This window comes from Apium graveolens, chromosome 7 (assembly GCF_009905375.1).
Source record: "Apium graveolens cultivar Ventura chromosome 7, ASM990537v1, whole genome shotgun sequence".
Lineage (NCBI taxonomy): Eukaryota > Viridiplantae > Streptophyta > Magnoliopsida > Apiales > Apiaceae > Apium > Apium graveolens.
In genome coordinates this window covers 31,415,957-31,427,968 of record NC_133653.1, presented here as the reverse complement: position 1 = coordinate 31,427,968, position 12,012 = coordinate 31,415,957, and positions in this window count along the sequence as shown.

Sequence of the window (12,012 nt, the reverse complement as noted above, 5' to 3'; positions counted from 1 at the left end):
AAATACAAGTATTTAAAACTTTCTGGTGGATTAAACTTTTCCACCAGAGATATATATTAATATGAGAACTCTGTGATGCAAGATTTGCACACAACTGCTAACAAGTTGAACTTACAAAGATTAGAGAAATTCTTTACAGATGTAGCCTTTTCCATTTCTCTGGTAATTGCTTTCTGACTTGGATAATTGTTCTACTTGCTACCATTGGTTTATATATCACCAAGTTACATGATAAAGAGACAAATAAATAAGACAAAATATTTCTAGTCTAATTTCATGCTTCTTCATTTCTCAATCCAGCATCTTTGAATATCTTCAGTTTAGCATGGAAATGGAAATGTTTCTTTGTTCTCTAAACCTGTAAATAGGCTGCCACATTCCATTTGCATACAATCAACGCATGTGACTGTCAAGTCACTATCAACTGCTCTTTTGAATTTGTTCATCCGTTGAAACTCAGTTAGATCATCCGTTGAAACCTTGTTGGATCATCCGTTGAGAGTCTTGTTGAACATCCGTTGAAGCTCTAGTTGATCATCCGTTGAAACCTTGTGGAACATTCGTTGAGACTATCTTCATAGTAGTTAACTCCATTTCATTTATACAAGATTACAAGGTATCTAATATTTACAGTTAGTCAACCTATCTTGCATATCAATATGCAGAAATGTGCTACCAAACTTATTAATACATAAGCTACCCTTTCAACGGATGTTGAAGTGATCATCCGTTGAAAGCTACAAAATCACTAAATTAAATTTACTAAGTGTTTTGTTTAACTTATCATCAAGTACACAACATATTCCTAACAATATGTTATGCAAGACGTACCTTAATATAACAAGACTAAGTCATATTGGCAATCCTAAGAATTAGTTGACTTGTAATTTAATGTAATCTGTAATGGTATTTCTTGAGTCTGTAAAAATGATTGAATAGACTAGACTAGAGTATTTTTCAGCAAACATCCAACAAGCTAGGAATAAATCTATGGAAGAAGATCAAGCCTGATCATGCCTCGGAATGAAGATAAACGGCTTGGTGAAGAATAATATTATAGATTGAAAAATATTCTAAGTCAAATGCCAAGAAGTTATAGATCAATAAGTGTCAAGAAGTATACCGAGAAGTAAATTTGGCATGTAGAGAAGTCACTTCACTCGTAGAGAAGTCACTTTACTTGTAGAAAAGTCAATTTGGCCTGTAGAGAAGTCGAAATGTCGATAAGTCAGTTTGGCATGTAGAGAAGTGGAGATATAGACAAGTCAAAACACATGTAGAGAAGTGGAGATATCAAAAAATTAAAACAAATGTAGAGAAGTGGAGATATCGATAAGTCAAAACACAAATAGAGAAGTGGAGATATCGACAAGCCATTCTACATTGCGATACAGACGTCTTTATACACTTTGAAGATCTCGATAACAGCTTCAATTACGGAATGATATATCCTGAAGATTCAATATTATCTATCAACAAACCAATTTTCAGTAAAATGGAAAGTCTAAAAATACAGTTTGAAGAGTCCAAAATCAAGGGCCAAGATGAACTGGACAAAGGAGGGTAACAGACCTGGAAGATTGTATACAGATTTGTAGCACTTAAAATAGAAATAGACAAAAGGACTTTAGAAAATATGTTAGTCTATTTTAGTACAAATTTTTCGTTAAACTGTGCATGTTAATCTATAAAACATGTCACGGATCCTTAGTTCCAGTAGAAACCAAACAACATAGATTTTCTTGTATTCTCTCAAGAAGTAGCCAAGTTTTTTGATATTGAAGAACTTGGATTTGTAGCACAACCTATTTGATTTTGAATAAAAATCAAGTGAGTTTTGATAATTGATTTCCTGTCTTTTACAATTAGTTATTTATCACTGTAATTTATCCTAACTGTTAAGTTCAAAAGTAAGCCAAACACATAACTTGATTTTAAGCAAGAAAAATCAAGAAATACACATTCAACCCCTGTGTGCACTTCATACCTAACAAATGGTACAAGAGCAAAATCTGAAATTAAACAGAGTAGATCTTGAAAGTATGAGTGCACAAAAGCTTAGCAATATTAAGATCCCTGCCTTTGACAACGGATACTACACTCTATGGAAGAAAAAGATGATGTTGTTCATCAGGATGGCTCATCCACTGTACCTTGAGATTCTCAAGCATGAACACTTCATTCCTATGGTGAGGGTACCTGAACCAACATAAGGTCTGTTAGGTCACACTTTCACTGTAGAGGGGGTGAATACAGTGTTTATTACAATCAAATCAAACTTCAAGAACTTATGTAACAGAAAACAAACTTTATTTAAACAATAAACTCTGTTACAATCTGGAACTGTTATCTCTCAATGATGAACAAAATATCACGAGAGCTGCTAGAGTTATATTAAATAATATTCTCGATAATGATAACACTTATAGTGTAAACCCTATGTCTGTGTTTATATACTACACAGTTACAAGATATTCGCTAATTGATATGGAATATAATTCTGCTTCCTAAAATATATCAATCAGATATCTTCTATTCCAAGTATTCCATTCTTCACGGAATTCCTTCTTCATGCATATCTCTTCTTATGTTTATCTTGATCTTCTTAACTTTAATCAGCTACTGTCCTTATCTGATCGTCCTTCAGCACTTAAGTTCTGATATCTATCTCCTGATAACATAAGTACTGATATCCCTTAAGTTCTGACTTCCAGTATAAGTACTGATCAGTTAAGTACTGATTTGTTCTGTTCAAATAAGATCTGAAATCTAAACATAAAACATATTAGCCATGACATTATCAAATATATCTAACAATCTCCCCCAACTTGTAAATTAACAAAATATACAAGTTTAACAGATATTTGATGATGTCAAAAACATTAAGTACAAATGCATGAGAAATAGACAAGATAACTACAACTTACAGTCCTTAAAGTTTTTACCAATTCAACTTCTGATAACAACTTCAATCTGTATAAATATCAGAATTTAAGCAGTTGTAGATCTTCGACTTGGCTTCATCATTTTCTGATCTCTCTGATGTCAGGAGTTGTTCTGAGATAATTCTTCAACAAACATTTCTCAGCATATCTGAGTTCATCAATCATTCTCCGTTTGACATCTTTAAGCTCTGCAGTATCTTCACCAGTTTGAAATATTGCAGCTCTGAGATCATTAATCTTTGCTTTTCTCAACTCCCGATCTAGTCTTATGACATAAGCTTTATTAGACTCTAGATTGAATTCAAGCCCCTTAATACCAAGATATGTTCTGATCTGTGCAGTATTAGGCTTCATATCAACAATATCACCATTGTGATTTCTGTACTTTGGAACATATCTGCTGTCAGACTTAACAGAATAAAGTCTTTTCTGTCTCTGAATCTGTTCCTTTAAGTAGTTTGCAGCAGTCTCTGTTATTCTGTCATCCACTTGAAGTAAGAACAATACATGCTCCAATTCTTCAAAATACTTCAACGGAATGGCATTTTGTCTTATATGATAAACCCTACCATCTGTCATGAAATACAACATGATGTATTCTTTCAAGTAGGTATGGTAAACCATCTGTACAGATTCTAGTTGATTCAATCTCTCAGGAGTTGCTCCAATACCTGGTTCACTCAAGGAAGTTGGATCATCGGTAGTGTTGTGTACTCTTCTTTCATCAGCACTTCCCAATCCAGTTTTATCTCTAGCTTCCTTTCCAGTAACTACTCTTGCTTCAAAACCACTTGAAGTAGTCTTCAAAGATTGAGTCTGTTTTGCTTTAGTGAATCCTGGTAGGAGTGTTTTAGATTTATTTTCTGATATCAAGTTAACTTGAGCACTGTCAGAGGTTACTTGCTTCTTCTGAATATCAGAACTTACAATTTCTTGACTCTGAACAACTTGAGCCATGTCAGAGGTTGTTTTAAGAACTTTTCTTGAAGTCAGAGCAAGATTATCTTTTCCATCAGTAATTTCTTCTTCCTCAGGAGGTACATAAGGCTTGATAGGTTCACCAACCTTTTCTTTACCTTTGGATCTTGGATCTATCTGTGGTTGTGATCTAGCCAAAGTTTCTTCAGTATGTATCCTTTCTTTGATCACAATGCCTTTAGGTTTTGGAAGTAACTTTTTACCAGAAGCTTCAGATTTAGATGTGACTTTCTCTGATTTAAGTCTGGCTTCTTCTTTCTTTAAACTTTCCAAGTCCATCCCTGGATTTTCTTGAAGAAATAACTGTCTTGACATTTCCTCATCAAGATCTAGAAGTTCATCAGAACTTATCCTTTTACCAGCAGCAGAACTTATTCTTTTCCCAGTATCAGAACTTGTTCTATGACTAGCTTGTCTTGATGTAAACCTTCTACCTTGACTATGACCACTACCCATTCCAGAGTTTCCTTGGTCATCTTTTCCATCATCCTTTCCTTGCAGTGACTTGTTGGTTTTGCATTTGGACTTAATTACCTTCTCCCCCTTTTTGGCATCAGCAGGTAATAAAAGAGAGATAAGTAGTTCCACTGAGGTCTGGATTTCAGTAAGTTGCGATTGCTGAGAAGCTTGATTTGTCAGAATTTGATCAATCTGAGCTTGTTGCTTCTCTTGAGTTTTCTCAATATAAGCAACCCTGTCAATGGTAGGTTGGAAGAACTTTTTCTTATCAAGTTTCCAAACTTGTTCCTGTTTAATAAAGTTCTCCTGAATCTTGTGTAGCTCTGCATGAGTGTTGGAATGAAGACCTTGTAGATGTTTAGTACTCAATGCAGTGACTCTAAGCTGAATTTTAAAATCATCAGAATGTAACATTTCATTAGCTTTAGTCAAGTGCTCAGCAAGATGTAAAGCATTTGGAACACATGAAACTGAGTTCCATTCCTTAGTCCACTCCTGACCTGCAGGAGTTTCACTCCAAGGTACTGGTGTATCCCTGATAACAAACTCCTTTAGCAGTTCAGACTTAGGAAGAGTCAGTGGAGGAGTATGTCCTGAAGGACCTGCTGCATCAGCATCTACAGTTGTAGCAGCTTCACCAGTATCTCCAACATTTGCAGCATCAGAACTTAAAAAATCAGTATCTTCTGATAAGACAACTGTATGAGTAGCAATGGAGGCTTCAACATCCTCTAATTGCTGATCTGATACTAAGTTCTGATCAACAACCATATCCTGATGCTCACCTAAAATCTGATCATCATCTTGATGCAGAGAAGGTGTTAGTGATAACTCAGGAGTTTGAACAGCATCAGTAACAGGTGTTGTGGAAGGATTATTTGCTGTTGGAGCTTCTAAGAAAAGTATTTCAGGCACAACCAAGTTCTGAATATCAATTTCAGCACTTGTGCCTGGATCAGCAAGAGATATAGAAGGTGAATTAGCCTTGTCAGATACAGGTTCCTTAGATGGAGTTGATGGAGAAGAAGTGACTGGAGCAAATTCCTTGTCTTGTGAGATCAGAGATTCCTGATCCCCTTCCTTAGCTGCTTCCTCCTCATCATCTGAAACTGGCCTCTGTGCCCTCTGTTTCTTGTACTTTCTTGTTGATTTGGATTCCTTGGGAGTTGCAGGAACCGTCATACGTCGAAGCCTCTTGAGAAGCCTAGAACCCCCAATTGCAGAATCCTTCTGAGAAGTTGCCTTCTCAGCTTCATCGATCATAGGTTCTGAAGATGGAATCTGATCCTCAGAATCTGATGCATCTCTCAAAGTAATCCTCCTCTTCTTCTGAGATGTTTGAGGAACAGTCTTTGTTCTCTTTGGCTTAGAGGATGTAGGCTTCACAGTAGGTGCTGAAGAAGAAGGTTGAGCATTCTGTGAAGTGGAGAGATAGGATTTGAGATAAGTTCTGAGGGTAGGTTGAGTAGAATGAGAGGTAGGGACTGAGGTTGATGGATTTTGGTTATGGTGAGTTGGTTTGACATTTGAGTAAACAGATTTGTAAGTAGCTGGATCAGCATTTACCAGAATCTGTTTCACAGACTGAGGAATCTGTAATTGTCTCACCATTGATTTCTTTGTGTCAGCATTTATCAGGTCGTTAAAGTACCTTTTTGCAACCTTAAAAGGTGGGGTTTGAGTGCTGACTAACTGGGGTTCAGCAGTACAATACGTATAAATAAGTTGACAGAATCTAGCAAAATAAACAACATCTCGATCCTCTGTCATCCTATCCCCAATAAAACCAATTATTCCAGTTGCAAAATCAAAATGAGTTTGATGGATAATAGCATACCCGATGTGCTGACTCAGAATTGGGATGGCATCAAAATTTGAACACTTGTTGCCAAAAGCCTTGGTGATGCAATCGAAGAAGAAACTCCATTCTCTTCTGATATTAGCCCGTTTCAACTGTCCAAGTTTCGTCAGACTCTTTTCATATCCCAAATCAGTCATTAACCCCCGAAGTTCTGATTCCTCTGGTATAGAGAAAGTACAATCTTCTGGAAGATGTAATGCTCTTCGTACTGTACCAGGAGTGACTACATAGGAAGAATCACCCACTTGGAAGATAATACTGGGAGTTCCTCGTTTACCACTATCATCATAAACTCCAGTCCTCCAGAACCGCAGAACTTGTTGACTTGAGAATAATTCAGGCTGAGTTAAGGCGTACCCAACCTCACTATGTGCAAGAAGATCTTGCACAAAATGCAATTCAGATGGAGCTTCAGCATGATCAAGAATTGCAGCATAGTTGTTTGGAACAAACTTTGCTCCATCAATGATTAAATCCTTTGGTGCCATGTGAAAAAATATTGAAATTCAAGTATGCCTGTTAGGTGTTTGAGATAATGTCTGTATGAAAAAACCAACGTGAGAAAGAATGAGAAAGAGAGTAAGAGTAAGAAGAGAGATAAAGTATTAAGAAAGTAAAAGATTAAAGAAATCTTCTCTCTGTTGTTCTTATACTCGAAGAAAAATGTTACCGTTGGACACCTGTCAGACATGCAGTAATAACGGATAGTTACTGGGCTCGAGAAAACAGGAATGATTACTTACCCAGTTGCCTTGTTTCAAGGAAAAACCATTTCAGTTATCAAGAGACACAGTTTTAATTCAAAATTAAAACCGTTAGCACTGATTGAATTATTTTTCACTGCAACATTAATATTCTGAAAATGAATCATGTTAAAAATGACCTAGATAATTTCGATGAATAAGTGCTGACAAAGAATCAGAACTTAAATAAAGACAAAATTTAAATGGTCATCAGAATATCAAGCAGGATTTAACAACACAGATAAAATAACTCAGAGACAAAATCTTGAAGTAAAAACAGTTTTCATTAATATATCAAGTCAATACATATATGAAATAGAAATTACATCAATACAAGATTTTCCCTAAGCTTCTAATCCTAACGTCAACAGCTTTAGTCCTAGCTAAGAAGCCTGACAAAGCTGAGGATGAAGAAGAACAGGAAGAAGACGAGATTAAGTCATCCTCCTCTTCCTATCTTCGACAAACAAGATAGCGAGTCGAATGATTCGCTCTTGCTGACGGATAGCTTCCCGCCTTTCCTCCTCCAGGCGCTCCAGATGGCGATGATAATCCATCTCGAAGAATAGAAGGTGAGCCAGCACCTCCTGTGGGACAGAGTCCCAGATCTCCTCAGGAATGGCTGTTATATGCCACTCCTGCTGCCACTCGGCACAACTGAGCTCCATTGTGAAGGTTTGTGTGTTCAAAAACATGTTGTATCGAACCATTGTGTTTTTGACAGAAGAAGGAGGATAAGTGTGTGAGAAGAATGTGATGGAAAGACTGATGTAAAGTGGTTGCATATATAGGCAAGAGAATGCCAAGAGACACAAAGATATTTAATGCTGACAGGTAGAATTAATTCTACCTCGTCTCCCTAGACCTTGAAAAATAATAACAGTCATTGGAAAAGGAATGGGCACATATAACAAGAGTGAACTGTTCAAGGACGAGTGCCATTATGTTTTAACCATAGACTATTAATCTTCCACTTCAACATTTCGAAATTAATCTGAGACTGTTACCAAATTTTACTCACAGATAAGTCAAGTAAAGGGTTAGACTGAAAAATCAGAACTTAGACCTATACCAGAACTTAACAGTCATCAGAACATAATGTCTTAACTCGAACAAGGAATATCTATCTTAGTAATTACTCATACAAGTTCTTAGTTATGAACGTCAGAACTTAATCATCAGAACGTGTAACTAGAACTTGTCCTCAGAATTTGTGCAGAAGTGACACAATGACTGTTTATCTAAAATAACATAGACCACCACAGAAATTTCATCATTCATATGGAGTGATGTGTGTGTGCATTAAGCTAAATAACAGACAAAGAGTAAAGTCTGATCTACTTCAGTACATCTTAGAAATAAGTCATAATTAAAATTTTGCTAAAGAACTGTCATTATCCTGAAACCTACTGATAAATGAGTTCATGCATGAGTCCACCTCAACTGTTTTTGTGCTAATTTTATGCATCTTTTGAAATTCTATTTTACAGAGGCTTCTCAGTGTAAGTGAGTCACGACTGTTTATCAGAATTTATGCTATTATCAGAGTATTTCTCCAGTAATCATAGAGTGTGAAAAGTCACCAAGAAAATATTTGCTTTTCTAATGCATATTTACTTAATACCAGCAATGCACTTGGGTCGTCCCTTTCACATTTTTACTCTAGATCTCAAAGGAGTACCTGATATTATTCTTTGATTCTTTTCTTTTTCTTTTGATAAGTGAGGTTTATCAGCACTTAGTACATTCAGCAGTTTTACTAGAATCAGAACTTAAACAGATGAGTAGCATTATTCTAATTTGGGACTTAGTAATAAGATATACAAAGTAAACTTAACTAAGCTCAGTTATCAGAATTTGCTTGTGTCATAAGATTTCCACAGAAATAATTACTTCTTTTATGGGATCATTTGTTTATTGAAGACTAGTAGGTCAGTATCTAGCACAGTTATCCTCATAGGATAGAATAGTTACTGAAACAGACATATCACTTATCAGAGTTTAGAAACATATATCAGACAACAGTCAGTACTTAAAGACATTTATCAATTAATGCACAGAATATACAAAGAGATTAATTCTGTAAATACTGATCATAAAGTCTGATAACATAGAACAAGTTTAAGCAGATTTAGAGAAAGAACCTGAAATCATTCCAAGTTCATTTACCAATTTTGAAAAGGTAGCTTCACACAGTGGTTTTGTGAAGATATCTGCTACTTGTTGATTGTGGGAACAAAATGCAATTCCACTGTACCTTCATCCACATGTTCCCTGATGAAATGGTACCTGATGCTGATGTGCTTTGTCATAGAGTGTTGAACTGGATTACCTGTCATAGCAATAGCACTTTGATTATCACAGTAAATAGGGATTTTGAAATACGTTAACCCATAATCTAGTAACTGATTCTTCATCCAGAGAATCTGTGCACAGCAGCTTCCTGCAGCAATATACTCTGCTTCTGCAGTTGATGTGGAAATTGACTTTTGTTTCTTGCTATACCAAGAAACCAACCTGCCTCCAAGAAATTGGCAGCTACCACTTGTGCTTTTCCTGTCAATTTTACAACCTGCAAAATCTGCATCTGAGTAACCTATTAATTTAAAATCTGATTCTCTAGGATACCATAATCCTAGATCAGCTGTTCCTTTAAGATATTTAAAGATTCTTTTTACAGCTGTTAAGTGAGGTTCTCTTGGATCTGCTTGAAATCTTGCACAAAGACAGGTAGCAAACATGATATCTGGTCTACTAGCAGTTAGATAGAGAAGTGAGCCAATCATACCTCTGTAATCAGTAATATCTACTGAATTACCAGTATCCTTATCCAGTTTTGTTGCAGTGGCCATGGGAGTGGATGCACTTGAACAGTCTTGCATTCCAAATTTCTTCAGCAAGTTTCTGGTGTACTTAGATTGACAAATAAAAGTTCCTTTTTCACTCTGCTTGACTTGAAGGCCCAGAAAATAACTAAGTTCTCCCATCATACTCATCTGATATCTTGACTGCATTAGGTTGGCAAACTTTTTGCAAAGTTTGTCATTTGGAGACCCAAAAATAATATCATCAACATAAATCTGGATCAGAAGTAAGTCCTTGCCATGGTTGAGATAGAACAATGTTTTGTCAATAGTTCCTCTGTTGAATCCACTTTCCAGAAGAAACTGAGCTAAAGTCTCATACCATGCTCTAGGAGCTTGCTTAAGTCCATAAAGTGCTTTATCAAGCCTGTAGACATAATCTGGATGTTTGGAATCTACAAAGCCTGGAGGTTGTTCAACATATACTTCCTCTTCCAATTCTCCATTGAGAAAAGCACTTTTCACATCCATTTGAAAGACAGTAAACTTTTTGTGAGCAGCATAAGCCATGAATATCCTTATGGCTTCTAACCTAGCAACTGGAGCAAATGTTTCATCATAGTCAATTCCCTCCTGTTGAGAATATCCTTTTGCAACCAGCCTTGCCTTGTTCCTTACAATTATGCCATCACTGTCAGTTTTGTTTCTGAATACCCACTTTGTACCAACAACCGATCTATTCTTGGGTCTTGGCACTAAGGTCCAGACTTTGTTTCTTTCAAATTCATTCAACTCTTCCTGCATTGCTTGCACCCAATCAGCATCTTGAAGAGCTTCTTCCACTTTCTTTGGCTCAGACTGAGAGAGAAAAGAATTGTAAAGACATTCATTCGAAGTACCTGTTCTAGTTCTGACACCTGCCTCAGGATTTCCAATTATTAAATCAGGTGTATGTGATTTTGTCCACTTCCTTGCAGATGGAAGATTTTCTCTAGAACTGGATGCTCCCCCATGATTCATGCTGTCTTCGGTTTCATTTTCTGATGCTCCCCCTGAAACTATGCTCTCTGAGTTGGATCCTTCAGTATTTAGATTTTCAGCACTGTCAGTACTTGGCTTATCAGAACTTGACGAATCAGAATTTGAAGAGCCAGATGTATGTTCTGATGCTTCTTGAGATGTGATAATATCTTGAGTATGCTCCCCCTGCATTGGTGCATCTTCCTTTGACGTAATCACCACAGTTTCAATAACATCAGAGTTTAATCCATCAGAATTTACAGTATCAGGACTTAGACTGTCAGGACTTGAGATATCAGAATATGAATCTTCATTTTCAAATCTCAGCTTATCATGATCAATGCAATCTTCAAGTCCAGTGATCTTCTTGTCATCAAAAGAGACATTGATAGATTCCATGACCACTTTTGTTCTCAAATTATAGACTCTGAAGGCTTTTGTAGAAAGTGGATATCCTACAAAGATTCCCTCATCAGCTTTTAGATCAAACTTGGATAGCTGTTCAGGATGAGTCTTGAGAACAAAACACTTACATCCAAATACATGAAAGTATTTGAGATTTGGCTTCTTGTTCTTCACCATCTCATATGGTGTTTTTCCATGCTTGTTAATGAGTGTTGCATTTTGAGTAAAACAAGCAGTCTGCACAGCTTCAGCCCAGAAATAGGTTGGAAGCTTTGCTTCTTCAAGCATTGTTCGTGCAGCTTCAATTAGAGTTCTATTCTTCCTTTCAACAACTCCATTTTGCTGTGGAGTTCCAGGAGCAGAAAATTCCTGCTTTATTCCATGATTTTTGCAGAACTCTTCCATTATCAAATTCTTGAATTCAGTGCCATTATCACTCCTCAAAATTTTCACAGAATCTTTGATCAATTTATCCAGATGTTTGACATGATCAATCAGGATAGATGCAGTTTCACTTTTTGTGTGCAAGAAATACACCCATGTGTATCTGGTGAACTCATCTACTATGACCAACGCATATTTCTTCTTTGCAATAGACATGACATTCACTGGACCAAATAGATCAACATGAAGTAGATAATAAGGCTCAAGAATTGATGATTCAGTCTTGCTCTTGAACGAAGATTTTCTTTGTTTAGCCTTCTGACATGAGTCACAAAGACCATCAGGAACAAACACTGATTTTGGCAGTCCTCTCACAAGATCTTTCTTGATCAGTTCATTTATCTTGTTGAAGT